Source organism: Dermacentor variabilis, chromosome 3, assembly GCF_050947875.1.
Source record: "Dermacentor variabilis isolate Ectoservices chromosome 3, ASM5094787v1, whole genome shotgun sequence".
Taxonomy (NCBI): domain Eukaryota; kingdom Metazoa; phylum Arthropoda; class Arachnida; order Ixodida; family Ixodidae; genus Dermacentor; species Dermacentor variabilis.
This window is the reverse complement of record NC_134570.1, coordinates 49,566,624-49,585,361: the sequence shown is the minus strand read 5'-3', so window position 1 is coordinate 49,585,361 and position 18,738 is coordinate 49,566,624. Positions and strand designations below refer to the sequence as shown.

The following is an 18,738-nucleotide window of genomic DNA, read 5'->3' as shown; positions in this document are numbered from 1 at the left end:
AATCTGACTCATCATTAACATGTCTAATTGACCAACGATTTGGCGGCTGTCCATTGTATTTGTTAGGTTGTTAATTATGCTGTTTCTCACTGGTCACCCAAGCGAGACTGTACTAGTAATCATGCAAGCCGTTCGTTTTCTTGCATTTCGTGACTTGCTCGTCCGGCTCCTTTTGCCGACGAGAAGCAGCCTAATACTCGCTCCATCCCCAACAGCAATACTCTACAGAACGAAATATTGTCCCTCTATTTAAACCCCATTCAACCAGGTTCAGTGCTTGCAATATTGAGCCACAACATGTAAGGAATATCGTTTAAAGGCCGCAGGCCGGCTGACAATGGACATAAACCGGAGGGGCCAAAGAAACTAGACTAAAACATTGTTTGCCGTGAGTATTTTCTAAACAGCATGTGCCTTATATCCTAAATAAATAAATATAAAGAAATCTAGACGGAAATAAATAAATATAAAGAAATCTAGACGGACATATGTTAGAACTTTGTTTCGTTCCGTCCATATTTAAACTCTTCTAGGTGGCGCCACAACAACTCATCGAAATGCACGCGGCGCGAATTCGAATCCACAGCGAGATTTGAGCGCGGGAAGCTGCTGTGTGCCGTTATGCCGGGGTAAGCTAGACAGCTCAAAATTTTCTGTTTGTACTTACGAGGCAGCAGTATTTGACAGAAAATAATAATACTTTGATGCTCTTCTCACGCCTGCAAGCGAGGGCGGCGTGATTAACAACACAGCGTAATGCGCAACGGTGAACGTCAACGAACTCCACCACCAACCTGGACGAAGCATTTTGGTAAGCTTATATTTTATTTCTTGTTTGCAAAGTTTGTCGTAGGCAAACAATTTTTTTCTTTATTTCTAAAAGGATGGCATTTGACTTCGCTATCGTGAGTCTCACATCGTGAACAACGGCTTCTGCGATATCCAGAACGTATTGATGTGCTCAGTGCGCATGCACGATGTTAAGACGATACTACTGATATGGAATAAGCAGAACTGTGTAACCTCTATATCGTGCAGGGGGGAAAAGACGCGAATATGTCAGTTAAATAAAAACGACACGTCTCGTTTTTACTCGTCCTTTTGTTTTAGTTACTGTATATTTTGTTAATGTATCGTCATATGGTTTACCAGCCATGGCCGGACTTGGTGCTCTCGTTCTCGCGTGCAAATGTCCCGGTTTGCTGAGGGGGCACTGTGAGCAGCGCCAGGCAGGGCGCGATTCCCCCGGTTATTGAGCCCCTGGCCAAAAACTTATTTCTGGTATAGGAAAAATTTTCACAGCTCTTCACTATACCCACCGTGGTTGCTTATAGTGGCTGTGGTGCTGGGCTGCTAAGCGCGAGGTCGTAAGATCGAATCCCGGCCACGGCGGCCGCATTTTGAGGGGGGCGGAATGCGGAAACACCCGTGCACTTTGATTTAGGTGCACGTTAAAGAACCCGAGGTAGCCAAATTATTTCGGAGTCCCCCCGCTATGGCGCGCCTCATAATCAGATTGTAGTTTTGGCAGGCAAAACTCCATGATCTATTTTTTTTACCTCTGCACTATGTGTTTTGAAATGTTCTCCGTTGTTTAAGCGTGTTGGTACAAGCCTTTACCGTAGTTTTAGCTTTAAGATTTGATCATGTTCTCTCGGTGCGTAATGCATTTATATACAACCGCGGATAGAAGCTGCGACTGTTTGAGATCGTAGCGCCTTTCCTCTAAGTTGTAGTGATTAGATGTCATTGGAAATGTCTAAGTTTGGGAATGCTTGTTTTCATCCTTCACATTCTAGAATACAAATTTATATTAGGGTAATTGAAACTTGCAAAATGCAGTGTGAAACTTAATACTAAACTTTATTCATTCAAAGAAAATAAACTATATTTTCAATGTCCCTTTATAATAGCATCATCGTGCACTGTGGACACTGAACCGGTTCGAAGGCACAAACTGACTGAATGGATTCTTGTCTTGCTTTAGCATAACTCAGTTTGAGCATGAAAGAAAATGTACAGGTGACAGGAGGATGAGCGCTAACTTCCAACTGGTTTTATTCCATGACCCTACTGCACATTATATGCACCACTCATAGCACACATGAGAAAAACAATTGAAACAACAACCTTACAAGAAGCATACGGCTGCAGTTCACTGAAAATGTGCCAACCAACTTAGAAAGTAAAGTTCCTTGTCTGATAAAGATAGGAGGGTGTACTCACGCACATCCTAACGTATTTGGCAATGGCATTAGCCTCAATAATCTCGTGCATCAGTTGAGTGCGGCTGCATCCTATGATGACACATTCTTTAGAAAAACTAGTTTGCATCCACAAGTCTTGCAATGCATGGCAAGGGACCTACTTCGTTAACTTTTATGAAGGTTGTAACTATGCTTGCCCAAGCAATCATTGATACCCCATCCCGTCTGTCTAATGTAGATGCCTTGCACGACACGGAAAACTTGTGTACCACAACTCAAGTGCAATCAACATGCCCGTCCATGTCTTTTTTTCAACCAGTGTGTCAAAACTTGTGTAAAATACTGGCAAACATTTAATGACCAGTACGTCACTTCACATTTATTCTGCGATACTCTGCTATCTCAACTGCAGGTTGCCAAGAATTAAAAATTACCAGAGGGCTCTACTCGAATGGTGTTCACTGTACCTTGATGAGTGTTGTTCATGGCAGCCACTGCAAATATTTCTCATTCATTGTGCACGAACATGTTACATTAGCTGAATTTTTAAATTTACCTAATCGATGAGAAGCGAAAAAGTTTTGTATGATGGTTATAAATGCCCGGTAACAGCATTTAAAACAGCCTAGGATTTGTGAAAACTTTCTTTAACGAGAAAAAGCCCGTGAAATAACTAAAAGGTGAAAATAAACCGTCCTGACCATGCCAGCGCTTCAGCGCACCAAATATTGCATCAATCTTTACACAAACTTTGCCAAATAGGGGCACTGGGAATGAGCAGCTGCAGTTTTTTCTCGACATGTCAGCAGTTTTTGGCGTGCAAGTACAGTCCCTACCCAACGCGAAGTAGCGCGATCTTGGTAACCGTTCACTTTGCGAACCTTTACAAGACTGTGCCCCAGGTTTGCACATTCGTAATATATGCAGTACGCTGATGACAATGTTTCCATCTGAGACCGCTTATATTACTGATGCGGGGCGCATTGTCACGTGAATTTTTAAAGAAAAATTTGCATGTTTTGTATCTTTTTTGCCGGAAAAAAAAAGACCACACTTGACCTAGGTCATTGTAACACTGTTATTGGTCATTTCTCGGCGTATTCCACAACCTTTGCATTGGCACCGTGTTGGATAAGTAAGGAAATAAACATTCATTACAATTACATATTAACTGCTTGTTTACAATGAAAAAAAAAAAACTTCAGTAGCACTAACATAAGCCTATCAAAATAGAGTGGGCGATGTTCACGGAAAGCACTCATTTATTTTTTTCTTGGCCACAGTTAGTTGTCACATCCAGTATGTAATTTAATGGTGGATTCCGAGAAACCTGTACAGGTTTCCTTCGTAGCTTCATGCTAAAGTAGGGTGCGTGAAAATTTTTCCTGTCATGAATTTTACTTGCCTTGCAGGCTTCCGCAGAACTGATCTGCCATAACCAAATAGTGCTCTGTAAAGTAAACTAAGGGGCACCTTTTCTTCATATGCCTGTATTTCACTCACTGACCTTTACCAAGCTACTCATGTAAACATGTATTTACTGCTCCAAAACGGGCTATTCATGCTCCAGTGTGTCAAATTTGCTGCTCTCAGAGCTGCTCCAAAACTTCTTTGACTGCTTCCATCCCTGTATGAGTGGCCCATATAATGTTTAACGAAATTATGACTGGCATCCCAGAAACTTCAACATGTTAGCATCCGTCTACCAAAGTGCCTGAATCTCAACATTTTGGTTAGAACTGATCACTTTATTTGCTGCAGGACTGAAGCTGCCTTGATATCTACAATACATTGGATACTACGTGCAGAATAATGAATGGCTACCTGAACGCTGCTTGAAGCGGCAAGCTCTACAGCATCACTTATGCTCCTTTCCATGGGTTGGCAAGAGGAACCGTGGCACGCAGCTCTAAGGCACCTGTGCTCTTCACTACCTTCGCAGGAGATGCATTGGTATGCTGTACATATATTTGACTGTGTGTTCCAGCTGCATCTCTTGCACTGTCATTTGATGTGCAGGCAGAGGAGTTGCCTATTGGGCGCACGTGTTGGTTAAAGATACAAAAAGGAAGGTGGTTCTTTAAACACTGATGACCCTGTCCTCCACTTATTTCTTTTCATTTTCTTGTTACCTTATTTTTGCTGGTGATATAAAGGTCGCAGGCAATTAAACCAAGAAAAGCATTGGTGTAATTAGCTGTGGTTTAAATTGAAATGTAGAATATATTGAAAAAAAGTAATGAAAGCAGACGGAAAGACCTTGTCTCTGGTGGTGACTGAACCTAGAACCTTTGCAGTACACACGCGATGCGCTACCAATTGTACTAACTTGGGTATTTATGTGTGGTATACGTGGCCCTGGGAGTGTTAGCCAGCGCCATTTAGAGCCGTGGTGGGCAGATGTGGAACATCCTTTTTTGCATGATACTGTGGTGTAACACCTGAACTGAAGCGAGCAGGCATGTGGCTAATAAACCCATGCATGCTACCTTAAGGCATCAAGGCTATGAGGTTTCAGACCCTCGCAAGAATGAATGAGAAGAAGGAAAACGGGTTTCATTTTTTTAATCATGACCATATAAAGCCAGCAGGCTTTTCTTTGATAAAGGTGATTATTCTGCCATTTCATAGGAATTATTTGCTCATTTGTCTGTTTTTGATTATCTTTGTGAGAATTCTGATGTTGTACAAATGTAGTCTCTTTTTAAAACCAAATTTACAGAACTGACGGAAAAGTATATAACGAGTGTCCATTCAGTTGGGCTGAAAAACTAAGAAACCATGGGTGAAGCCTAGTATTCTGAGGTTAATAAGGAAAAGAAGAGTATATAACGCATTCAAAAGAACCCAAAGCAGTTATCAGTTTAAGAAGCAGGTCGAAGTAATTCATGAATATAAAACTAAAGTTCACATTGGAAAGGGTCAGTATTCAATCGACTTAATGATAATATGAAAACAAATCCAAAGCTTTTTTGGAAATACGTAAAAGAATGCGGATCTGACTCAACGGGAGTAAATGAAATTGTTCACCATAATAAGGTCCTATCCGATGATACAGCTAAGGCAGCTTGCTATAATGATTTTTTCATTCTGCATTGCTTGCCCAAAAGAACCTTTGGAAAATTTCATGTGAGAGCTGAGCCATTAATGCAACCTGTCGAATTCAGTGTTGGTGGTATCGAATCATTGTTACAAAGTATAGATGAAACTAATTCCCCCGGCCCAGACGGTATTTCTCCCCGCATATTGAAGTGCTGTGCCTGGCCAATCGCATCCTACCTCTACCTAATCTACACTAAATCTCTTTCTACTGGAGTGCTGCCGGATGAGTGGAAAATGGCACATGTAGTTACGGTTCATAAGGGTGGTCCAAAAAAATATGTAAACAATTATAGGCCTATCTCTTTAACATCCATTTCCTGTAAAATATTACAGCATATCTTGTACAAAGAAATGATGAAACATTTATTACAACATAGATTATTAATTGATAATCAACATGGTTTTCGCAAGAGACTGTCCTGTACAATACAGCTAATTGAATTCTGTCATGACTCAATGGCTCAGGTGGATGAGAACGGGCAAACAGATTGTGTCGTCTTAGATTTTCGAAAGGCGATTGACATGGTTTGTCACTCATTGCTCCTTCAAAAACTTAATGAGGCAAATGTTAAGAAGTGTGTAGCTGGATTGCCAATTACTTGTCGCAGCATCGGCAATGCGTAATACTGAACGGTGCTACTTCTCCTTGGGTCGAGGTCACATCAGGAGTTCCTCAAGGGTCTTTTTTAGGGCCGCTATTGTTCTTAGTTTATATTAACGATATTCCTGCCGGGATATCTTCGCGTTTACGCTTGTTTGCCGATGACTGCGTAGTGTATAGGAAAATAGAAAAATGAACAGGACTCCATTGATATGCAGGTTGATCTTACTAGCATTGTCTCGTGGTGTCTGAGAAGTGGAAAATCCAACTAAATACAAAAAAATGAGTGCATCTGTTTTTCACGAAAAAAAGAAAATGATAGAAACGCGTTAGTTTTTGAACACTGATATTATTGACCAGCAATATATGTATAAATATTTGGGTGTGATCTTTTCAAGTGATTGTTCTTGGAACGCACATGTGAGTAATGTAGTTGCAAATGCTGCTAGAGCGCTAAATTTTATTCAGCGAAATTTGAAATCTTTATTTTTTGCCCTAAAGAATACTGCTTATATTTCATTCGTCCGATCTTGGAGTATGCGTGTGGTGTTTGGGACCCTCGTCAGAAAACCTTGATCGACCAAATCGAGAGAATACAAAAAAGAGCGGGAAAGTTCGTTTATGGGCGATACAAGCGAGAGGAGAGCTGCACTGCAATGAAAAGTGAGCTCAGATGGGAAGCGCTCTCGTCTCGCCGATGGAAACTGTGACTAAAATTGCTATTTAGCATATATAATAACAAAACCTGAATTAATAGACACTTATTTTAAACCACCGCACCATGTATCTAAAGAACAGATCATGACTTTAAAATTCGAGAGTACCGAACTAGAACGAACCTTTATGCTATCATTTTTGCCCAAACTGCAACAGAGTGGAATCGATTATCTTGTGACCAAGTGTGCTGTGCGAATGAAGATGTTTTTTTCAAAGTTGTAACCACCCTGCTTTCACGCCCCCGGGCAATGTGGGGTATCTCTGAATAAAAAATAAAGGCACTGAAGCCAAGAAAAGCATAGGGGTAACTAGCTGTGGTTGAATCTGAAATGTTGAATTGGCTCTGCAGCCATGTATCAAATTTCACCGCAATGCATTATCGTAACTCAATGGGCAGCACGTTTAAAAATTATAATTCAGAAGACTGCCGGAATTTCAACAAATGATCAGTTAGCAAGAATGAGAGTGCACGCCTTTCTAATATTCTGCGTATTTATGGCTCTTATTCATAACTTTTCTGTTGTGTTATCTCAGTGTTTTAATTCGGACCGAAACTGTGCTATAATGTAGCAAAGAGGTTACGGTCTAGTGGCGTAAATGTGCATGTTAATGAGAGGGCAAATCGTCTTGACATTGTTAACTGAGAGTTGTTTAAACTTGAGCAGCCTTCCGAAGTATACTTCTTTTGAAGTTGCTGCTCATTGAGTTACACTGGTACACTGTGTCGTGTGAGCTACTGCAACGAGATGGCGCTTCGTACGCGGTCATGTAAGATGCAGAACAATTCCTCGGGGAGAGTGGACCAGACTGTGTAAGCCGAGCCGGCATGTAGCCGTACGTGTTTTGCATATGCAACCTAGTAAACAGTCCCCAGTTAACACCTATGTTTTTTTAATCATGTATGCTCGTCATCCGGCCACGACATGGAGGCAGTGGTGGGATACTCGACAACGCTGTGAGAAATGCACCACGCAAGTAACGCAGTGCTGTGAATACGAAACTTTGCTACCCATGGCTTCGCCTACAGTTTCCACCAGCCCAGCACGCAGCTCCGCTCAACTCGTTCGTCGTCAAACTGCCGGAAAAACTTGATTTTTGGCGACCCGAGGAGTGGAAACAGTGGTTCACGAGATGGGAGTGCTATAGAGCCATCTCCAGACTAAAGAAGCAATACAACGAGACGCAGGTGAACACACTCATTTATGCCATGGGTCGTGAAGCCGAAGACGTCCTAGCCTTACTCAGGCTCTGTTATGCTGAGAAACTCGACTACAACACAGTAATGCAAGTGTTCATAAAAAATTTCCTGCCACGGAAGAACGTGTTATACGAGTGTGCAAAGTTCAACAGCCGGAAGCAAGACGCGCACGAAACAGCCGATATGTTCATCACTGAAGTCTTCAGACTAGCTGAAGCCTCTGAGTACAGTGCCCTGAAAGAGGAACTGATCTGTGATAGACTCGTGGTCGGTCCCACAGACAGGCAGGTAAGTGAGTAGCTGCAACTTAACGCCGAGCTTACTCTGGAAGCCGCTGTCAATGCTGCTCACAACATGGTGACAAACAGCAGCAAAAGGACCTACGGCCACAGCTACAGTAACTTGAAGCTGTCAACACCATGCGCAGCTTCTCAAAGAGCAAAGGAAAGTCAAATAATTATAAAAAAAAACCAGCGTGACCACACTGCACAGACATGCAAGTGGTATGGTTCAACAGAACACCTATGGTTAACCATCACACACTATGTGCCCAGTGAATGGCAAAACATGCAGTGCCTGCAGTAAAAAGGAACACTGCTGCCGTATGCTTTTCTGCTTGCAAAAAGCAGAACAAAAAGCACATACCAAGCTGTTTTGGAAGAGGTTTACTTGGACAATTAACTGACCAACAGGATCCTGGGCCATGGAAAATCAATGTGATGGTCAATGACTCGCCAATGAAGTTCAAGGTAGACACAGGTGCAAATGTAACTGCCATGCCAACAAGTCTCTACGACGAACAAGTCATGGGCAACCTGAAGCAAGCAAATGAACAGCTGCTCGGACCCGGCAGGACCAAAATAGCAACGGTTAGACTCTTCACTGCGACCCTGTGCTGAAATGGCTGGTTGTGTCAAGAAGAACTTTATGTAATAGACTAGCTGCATGACGCACTTTTTGACCTCCCACAATCAAGTCCTTCAATGTCCTCCAAGTCTCCTAGAAGTAGCAGTCAGCAGGCAAGGTCAGTGACTCAGCCAACATTTTATGCCGCTACCTCTACCTGGCTACAGACCTGGGCCTTCTCAAGACCGCTTACAAAATATCGCTACTCCTTGATGCCAAGCAGTGTGCTATTATGTACTCGAGGCGAGTACCTCTGCCCGTGTTGCCGAGTGTCCAATGTGAGTTGGAGAGAATGGAGAGCCTGGGTGTCATCATAAAGGTCGAAGAGACCAAAGAGTGGCGTGCACCTATGATAGTTGCGAAAAATAAAGGAGGCGAGCTGCAAATCTGCAGTGACTTTGGAAGGTTGAAATAGAACATTCTGTGTGAATGAGTCTTAGTGCCCACCAGAGCTGCCTGGTTTAGCAAACTTGATGCAAGGGCCGGTTATTGGTTACTGGTTACCTCTGTCCTAGAGGTACACTTTCCTGATGCCAATTGGCCATTTAAGTTCCTCCGATTGCCCTTCGGAATTTACACAGCAACTAAATATTTCTACAGGGAAATGCTAAGGCCGCTAGAAGGCCTGGACGGCCAAGCATGTCTGCAAGACTACATAATAGTGTTTGGCCGCATGAAGGCAGAACATGATGCATGACTGCACAAAGTACTTCAGCACCTGCAAGAAGCTGGCATCACCCTAAACGCAGGAGAGTGTGTACTACACCAGCAATAAAAAAAATCGGGCCCCTTCGTTAACCCCCTTGTTCATTACATAATGAGGGTCTCGAATCTGGCAACATTGGTGCCTTCAGGTAGCATGTGTGGGTTTATTGACCAGTTGCCTTCACCCAAAAAGATCACATACTCGTGATGCCTGCGGCAGAAAGAATGCTCTACATCCCCCGCCAAGGTTTGTGAGTGGTGGCACTGGCTAACAATCCCAGGCTTAGTTCTAGTAGTAACATAAATACCCCAGAAAATGGATGGGAAGATGGTGCCATGGTAGCTCAATCGGTAGAGCATCACACGCGTAATATGAAGATGTGGAATCGTTCCCCAATTGCGGGAAGTTGTTTCTTCATCCACTTTCAATTCCATTAATTTATAATTTCTTTATTTGAATTAGTAAGTACAATTTCCCCTGTGTTGTCCTTGGTATCTTTGTTTGTTGGCGTCTTATGATATGATTAATAAAAATCGGGCCCCTCGGTTAACCTGCTTTCTTCTCGTTCATTACATAACAAGGGTCTCGAATCCGGCAACATTGATACCTTCAGTTGGCATGTGGGGCTTTACTGACCAGTTGCCTTCCCCAAAAAAGATCACGTACTTGTGACGCCTGCAGCAGAAAGGATGTTCCACATCCATCGCATGTGTGCCATGTTTTCTAAGAAAGCAGGAACTATTCATGTAATCTCTCTGGAAGTTCATAAAAGAGGGGGAGGGAGGAAAGCTTGCAAAGAAGGGAGCAGGGTCAAACAAATTGAGGTGTAGCAATCTGTGTAAACCAAAAGCAAAAAACATTCATACACATACTTGTGAGAAATAGAAAAAAAATAAGAAAATGAATAATTACACAGTCACTCCCACTCTATGATATTAGAAGAACTTATGATATCAGTTGTACATTCGTGTTTCTACTCCTCCCAAGAATATATATTAAGTTAAGGATGACAAGTGCATGTGTTACAATGCTCTCCTACATTGGTCTTCCTTTGTTTTTATATTCTGCAAATGTTCTCTTGCCCTTTCATCAGTGCAGCGTCCAATTAGGCTTGTGTAGAGCTTACCAGAAATAAGAGGTTATTTGTTAAACCATTCAAGTGGCACAATTCATGAACGGTGTTGCATGCCTTTTGTTAAAAGCAGCTGTATTTTTACACTCAAGCATGGGAATAAAGCTTAGATGGCTTCTTCGGAACCAGCGGCACAAATGGGCCCCACATTTGTCATCAAACTTCTTCAGTCAGTGCAACTGCTGTGCTCATGAGGCAGTGCCTCTGGCTGCTTCAAACTACGCGCTTTTGTCTTTTGCTGCTTTCAACTCCTGAAGTTTTCGCAGTAGGGATTCTGAGATTCCGATGATGAGAGTGAGGGGGGCCAGCTGCTATGAACCTGCCAACCTGAGCACAAAAGCTATTGCGCATTGTGTGAATACACATTTTTAGAGCCTATTCAAGGCCCATTGGGGCAATAGTGGGTTTAACATGGGTGTAGGCTGGTTCATGCAGTAGCTAACCATTCTTTGCTCTTTGTTGGTAACTTTGGGAAACATGCTTTAGGGGGACCATCAAATGTTTACCTAAGATATGCAGCGCATTGTCAATGGGTTAATGAAGTTGAGTCTGATGAAGTCTTGTCCGGTTAGGAAGAGTTAAGGGAAAAAACAGAACTGACACTGACCAAGGTGAAAAATTATTTAAAAACACGTGGGAGCCTTGCTAACAATGCTTTCGCCATGCGTGTCTCAGGTGTAAAGGTTAGTCCTTTTCCATGCCCGTTAAAAAGATTTCAAATGTAATCTGCTGTATTCTCATGTGTCACATTAGAGTTAGGTTGTAAAAGAATTAAGATATTGATGTATCAAAAACACTTAGAACTATGGCCCTGTCAAATATGTAGTGATGTAATGTCACAAAGCACAGGAGCATTGTGATCATCACATCTCAATACCCCTACTGCAGAAGCTTGAATTCCAAATGCAATGAAATTTCACTTTGGCTAAATTGGTAATAAATGAGTAGTAAATACTACTGTAGTGATCTTGGTAAAGCTGCGGGGCTGGTAACTGTCTAATTTTTTTTTGTATTCTTTTAATAGTGTATTAGCAGACGACGCATGAACCTGGTGGTTAGTGGCTATGACGAGAGTCCACATGACCTCCAGGTTTTTTATCACACTGCAGGCAGCTGCAGGTGGTCCCTTATCTCGTAGGCCGCACTAAGGAGCCCTGCAATCTGAGTCATGCCTCACTGCCAGTTACTGGTAATTATAGCATTCATTTCAGTCTCGCTATCAAGAATGCTAGAAGGCTGTTTTGTATTTACACTGGCTGAATCATTTTTTACGCAGCCTTAACTTTTGTTGTAGTTGGGCTTTAAGGGCTGCAAAACAGCAAAAGCCAGCAGTGCACACACTTAGAAGCAGCTGAAGCAGCTGGAAGTACTGCCTCATGAGCACCAAGCGACGCACTCACTGCAGAAGGTTGCTGGCAAGCATGGGCTCTGAGTTGGGCTGTTTGATGTTGCGCTGCCAAGCCTGAGAGTGGATGATCAAATTGTAGGTGTGGCAGTTGCATTTTGATAGGTGTTAAATGCATGTGTGCTGTGCATTGTATGCACAGTAGAGTAACTAAGGCAGTCAAAATTAATCCAGATTCCCTCGTACTTCATGCCTCATAATCATATTGTGGTTTTGGCACATAAAACTACAGAATTTGGTTCAATTTATTAGTTGGTGCTCTTTGATTTTCCAGTTCTCTAATTTTATTGCTTAGAAAAGCTCTGGTTCTTGCTACAAATGATGAATTTGCTATTAAGAAAGGCCAACCTTCAATCTAACTTAACTCATTATTTTCCTTTAGTGTCCCTTTACCGTGCATTAAAAGCATGGAACACTAATACTTTTGTATTAATTTTTATTTGACTTGTGCTCAACAGCTAGATGGCATAGAAGCTGAACTACTACTGTGGGCTTCAAGTTGATAGGTTGCCGTATAAAAGCTTGTCTTTTCTTTTAGAGATAAAAACACCTGAGCCTAGTTTTCTGTCTTTAGATAGACTACTGAGAAAGGCAAACATCGCTTGCATGATAGATAAGTGATTAGTTAATTGTGCTCAGTTTTTGCCCCCGCCCCAAAAAAGGAAAGTGAACATAATTGTATATTTTAGTTGCAGAACTTGAAACTAGGAAGCGAAATGCACTTAACCATTTCCCTACTGAGGATGAGCAAGGCTTGTCATTGAAATTTGTGCCTGTACAACTGAGGCTGCGCTGGGTCCATCAGAAGTAAAACCACAAAGTTCTGCTTCGCCGTCCATAGGTTCGGCTCCACTACACACTTCTTTTTAATGCATGATAGATGATACCACAGGGCAGTATGTTTCTGTATTGGCAGCCAACTTTTCAAAATGATGTCATCATCTTGTAGAAGCTTTTGACCATCTGGGGTTCCTTAACATGTACCCAATGCATGGTACACAGGTATTTTTGCATTTCACCCCCATTAAAATGTAGTGGCGCTGTGGCTGGGATTCAAGCCCTTGGGCTTAGTAGCGCCGCACCATAGCCACTATGCCCCCACAGCGGGTATGTTATGGCTGATCACTTGCCAGTTCTCCATGTGCATTCTGCTAACTGCTAAAAGTCAAAAGCCAACAAGGATACACTTCATGTGCTAAAAACATCCCTCAGGTGATCGAAAGAGATGCACTTGAAGGGAAATCAAGACATGGTGTAAATACTGCTGCTGGCACTGTGCAATATTCATTGCTTTGGTCTTAATAACAGTCAAAGCGAAGTTACACGGGCATTCATCAGTTATAGTATTGCTGTTTTGGAGCAAAGAACGCATCTTTTCAGCTAAGCTATTTCCTTCGCTTCTAGTAACCCACCTGAACCAGTAGAAGTGTGCTATATGTGACAAAGATAAAATATATAAAAGATACAACAAACTTTTATGTCCCTGTTATGTAGCTCACATTGTATTACCAGCATAGTTTAGGTTAATAAAATTACAGCGGACAATATATATTATAGCAGAGCTTCTGCTTAAGCTACTAAGTCAGACATACTAGTAGACATATAGCACGAAGAAATGGTCACAAAGAAACACGTCGAAAGTGCTCGCACCAAGTACCGCCCGATTTTGTTCTTGGAGGGAGTGCAATTATAACCACATTCACTCTTTTTGGGATAGTGATGAGTCTGACTGGTCCAGTGATTTCATTTTACCTACTCATTGCCATGTACAAGCGGCAATGTTTTCATCAGTTTGGTGTGAGTGATGTCAGTTTCTGAGCAAAATGATATCTGAGGGTGCAGAGAGCAGAAATTGTGCAGAAGTTGGTTTCCCTGGGTTTTACAAATGACCGTGCAAAGTGAGGTGGCTGCAGTGACAAAGGTTGCCTGTCCAGTGCAAGAATTTATATCATGTCAAAATATGTCATGTATTTGTTCATCTGAAGTAAAGAATTGAAGCTGGAAAGCTAACAACTCATGTTTGGAGCTTCAACTTAATACTAATGATTGGGAGGAATATGTGGGCCCCTAGCGACCTGTTTAGAAAAAACGCCTTTTTTGCTTACTACTCTGCGGTTTACTTATCGTGCCGCACCTGCAATAACATATAAGAAGCCAACAAACACTTGCACCAAGAACAACATAGGGGAACTTACTTCAGGTTAAATGAAATAACGAAACAATAAATTAATAGAAATGAAAGTGGATGAAAAGAGCAACTTGCCGCAGGTGGGGAACGATCCCACAACCCTCGCATTTCGCGTGCGATTCTCTACCAATAGAGATACCGTGGCACCGTTTCCCATCCACTTCCTTGGGTATTTATGTTTCCTTGTAGAACCCTGGGAGTGTTATCCAGCGCCACCACTCACTGACCTTGGCGGTGGACGTGAAACACCCTTTCTGCCGCAAGCGTCACGAGAATGTGATCTTTTTTGGGTGAAGGCAACCGGTCAAAACCCACACATGCTACCTGATGGCATCAATGTTGCCGGATTTGAGACCCTCGTTACATAATAAATGAGGAGAAAGGGGGTTAACTGTGGGGCTGTTATTAGTCATATCATAAGAAGCCAACAAACACTGACACCAAGGACAACATAGGGGAAATTACTTGAGCTTAATGAATGAAACAACGAAAGAATAAATTAATGGAAATGAAAGTGGATCAAAAAACAACTTGCCGCAACTTATGGGATCGTTCCCCACCTGCGGCAAGTTGTTTTTTCATCCACTTTCATTTCGATTGATTTATCGCTTCGTTATTTCATTTATTAAGCTCAAGTAATTTCCCCTATGTTGTCCTTGGTGTCAGTGTTTGTTGGCTTATCAGCTTGTAGTTAGTGCTGGTCCGGTTGATAGGTCTTTCTCCTTGTTTTTTCATGCTATCATACTTCTAAGTATAAATAATCTTGCATACTATTGCTGAAAGCTGAGAGAGTCGGTTATTGGCATTAGGAAACAGTTACTACACTATAAGATGAAGCACACGAAATGCACAGGATGAGCTCTGTACATGAACTTGTTTTAGTACATGAGTGCAATTATATGCATGCATGAAAGGCTCACATTTGCAGCAAAATTTGACGATATGTAACATATAAGATACATCACTCATTCTATTTTGCATGTACCATACATCTTTTTCAAGTAATCAATTTTTCTATTCGAGATTTCAATAGAAGGTGTGCTATTGTATTTATCGGTTTGTCTGGGAAGACCCTTATATATCAGTGTGCACTTTTAGCCTTACATATTCTGAGTATATTGTGCTGTTGTATTTTGCCATGTATTGGCATCTTTTACAATGTCCTGCAAGTTTTTCAGACCTTGCTAACCTGCGCAGAATGCTCAGCCTGTCTTTGGGGCACCTTTGAGTGCCTTTAATGCCTTCAGCAGCAAGTGTTACGTAGGATAGACCAGGATTTGTGGTAATGGCAGGCTGCAGGAGCATTGTGCACAGATGTAGGTGGTAACAGCGTGTGGATATCTCACAAAACATTGCAAAAGATGCCAAACTGTGCCAAAATTTGACTGTACACATGCGCTTTGCAAATATAAGGCAGGGAAGTGCAGATTTGCATACTAGGCCTTTTCCATCCAAGAAACCAATAACTGCATTAACAAACCTTCTACAGGGGTCTTGAATAAAGAAGTAGGTTACTTGAACAATATGATGTATGACATGGGTGCATCATGAATCACATAGTTTATATGTCGTGTATTGTGAAATTTCCTGTGAATGTGTCGTTTTATATATGTAGTCATTGTTTAGTGAGGTCATTTCATTTCCAGCACCCATTCTCTGCATATCATGTTGGTATTTTGTTTTGTCTTAGAACCGTAATTATGTTTCATAAAACCTTACATTGCTAAAATTTGACTTTGGGGCAGTTTGGTCTTTTCATCCACGTTCTTGTTTTTGTCATTTCCCTTACCATGTAAGCATTTTTCTGGAGCACTTGCAGTATTTCGTCATGCTCTTGCGTTTACAAGCCAGATGTCTGTCTCTGAGCAGCCCAAACCACTTGAAGCATGCAAATCTGATGCATCCTCAGTAGAACTCCACAGTGAACGTATTGCTAAAACTATTTTTTAGGGGATGAAGCACTTCTGTAACTGCCGAGTTTTGCAGCAATAAAGAAGCAGAATGCTTGCATCTCTGTAATCCATATTTAACTTTGTATCATCTTTTATCTGACTGTCTGTCAGCATGGTAACATTGCATATTGTCTTCTTTATTAACATTCATAGGTTCCAAATTGCTCCTATAATGTTTTTGTCCTCACATTTTCTGCAATATCCTTCACCAGAAGGACAACTAGCAGTTCACTTGATTTACCACTTTTACAGGCAACAAATTAACCATAATAGTAGTGTCATGCCCATTGCTTAAAAGCTCCTAAACAATTCTGCACATCTGAAAGTTCCTTGAATTCATGCAAGCAGGTGCTGTTTATAATATGGCTGAATGCTCATGTGATTGGTTTTTTAGGCCATTGTGAAAGAAAAACCCCAGTACCTGTGTTGCTTTATGATGTTGACCTGTATTTATTATTACATTGGTGAACTGTGTGTGCACTCTGAAGATATGCGCATTACTGCTGGTGTTTTGTATAATCTGTGTATAATAAAACAACGCATTATATTATCAAGAACACATTCATTTTATTAGTTTTTTAATATGTTGTCATGATTTCCTTTCATTGTCAGTGCTGCTAGGCATCCTAATACCTAATTAAAGAGCTTCTGCAGATATAGAGTCGATTCAAAATTTCATAAACTTTTAATCATGCAGCTATAGTTTCTTTTTAATGATACGCTCTTTCTTCATTACAAAATAGAGGTTCCTAAATATGTTATTCGTACCTATAAACCACCCTAGCTGGATGAAAATACTTTTCAGAAACTGCTCGAAGGTCTATAATCAAGTCTGCATAAGAAGATACTCTTTGCAGATACAAAATATTAATGGTCTATCGCAATTAATGAAACATTCTGGAAAGCCTTGTGGTCATTCATAGAAACACTTGTTTGTAGCTTTCTCAGTGCCGTGATGTTTCAGCCTTAGTCTATAAGATAACGATGCTCACACGATGTGAAATTTCCACGAGGTATTCTGTGTGTACGTTCTGCAACTTAAAAGGAAGAGGTCCGAACATTGGCCAAAATGGTTTAAAATAGCTATTTGCATTTTGGCTTCCCCTGGGAGTCTTGTTCACAAGGCTCCCGTGGGGGAGCCAAAACGTAAATAACTATTTTAAGCCATTTTGATCGGTGTTGGACCTCTTCCTTTTAGTATGCATAATCCCGACCAGACGGGCTTTTGCCATACTCTCGACTTCATCCAGTCTGCAACTGTACAATGCGTTCGTGTTGTCTACTTCTCTACTCTTGTGCCTGTCTGCGCAACTCACCTTTTTTTCATATGAACCCTTAGCAACTAGCTCGGCTTTCTGTCCTAATGTACAATGGGCTGTAATTTTTCCTAAAATCTGAGGTGGCCAAGATACACTTGGCGTGGTAGCATTGACTGGCACAGCACTGTTGAATAATTCGTGGTGCTATGTTTAGATACTCATATGGTGTCAGTTTGCAATACAATAGTACATAATCTATTTACGTTTGGTTTTTCAGGATGCTCCCTATCATGCACTGCCATCTCAACAGTACCATGGCTTTTTGTGTGGATTCCTTCCATTTTGAAGGCCACCACTGCTTGCACAGCATCACAGCCTGCCTGCCTTGATCTTGCGGAAGAAAATACAAAATGCCTATTTTTTGAAATGCGTGCATGGCTCCACGCAAGACACCACCTGCCGTCGGGGTGTTAGGGCTTTTTGCAGAGAAAATGTTTGTAATGATGCCTTGTGTGTGCCCTGGTGGCTAAATGTTGGCCTCTTTGCCTGTGTAAAAATTTCACACTTATGAATACTGTTAAGGGTTCCTGTATTATTGTTATTACTTACAGGTTCCTGTTAAGGATTCCTGTATTAGAAATTTTTGTTTCATTATAAAACTAAATATTATAGTTGAATCGCTGCTTTGTGTGATATGCAATATTCAGCTGAAGGTGATCAGCAGAGATCGAACAAGTGTTATATCAGGTGGAGAAATTTTTTTGAGAAGCGGACTTCTTCGTTAGGGTAACAACTGTTTTCCTTGGCAGTATTTACATAGTTCACTTTTCTCCACTTCATGGATATCCAGCAAAATGACTGAGTGCATAGGGAGGGTGAGGCAAGTTTAAATGCTCAACATGGGGATTTAGTTGGGATAGCGAGGTGTGTAGAAGGAGAGTTTGGCAGGTTGCTGACACCGATTTCTATGAGTAATCTTGTTGATTGTGTCAATGTCGGTTATTTAACGCGAGGCATCTGCTAAGGCAAGAAATTTTGAAAAAGCTCCTTATAGTTGTGGAAATTCAGTATGTGTCCCCTGGGGCTACCATGTGTATGTGTCACTGTGGCCATTGGTTATAAGCACTTGAGGCCACTGGGTAGATGCAGCTCTTCAATGAAGTTTTTTGAAACAAACTTGTGTATGTACACTGGGTGTGTGCCACTGCATATGTGCCACTCTTCAATGAACCTCTTTGATGCTGACTTAGGTCATGGGGCATCACAACAAGAACCTACGTAGTGACATCTGTGTATGCATGTAAGTGTGAGCTGAAATTGTCTGCTTGGATTTTCTTTCCCTGACGACGACCAGTCTCCTTGTTG

General features: G+C 41.6%; 1 long non-coding RNA gene across 2 annotated transcripts; it reads left to right on the top strand.

Moving 5' to 3' along the window:
• Nucleotides 1-544: 544 nt before the first annotated feature.
• LOC142573954 (uncharacterized) lies at nucleotides 545-18,354 on the top strand. 2 transcript variants are annotated; one of them, XR_012826379.1, is made up of 4 exons: nucleotides 545-629; nucleotides 727-811; nucleotides 3,969-4,160; nucleotides 17,651-18,354. It is a non-coding gene; the product is annotated as an uncharacterized LOC142573954 (long non-coding RNA). The 2 variants fall into 2 exon arrangements; XR_012826378.1 differs by having other exon boundaries at nucleotides 572-811; nucleotides 17,651-18,352.
• The last annotated feature ends 384 nt before the right edge of the window (nucleotides 18,355-18,738 follow it).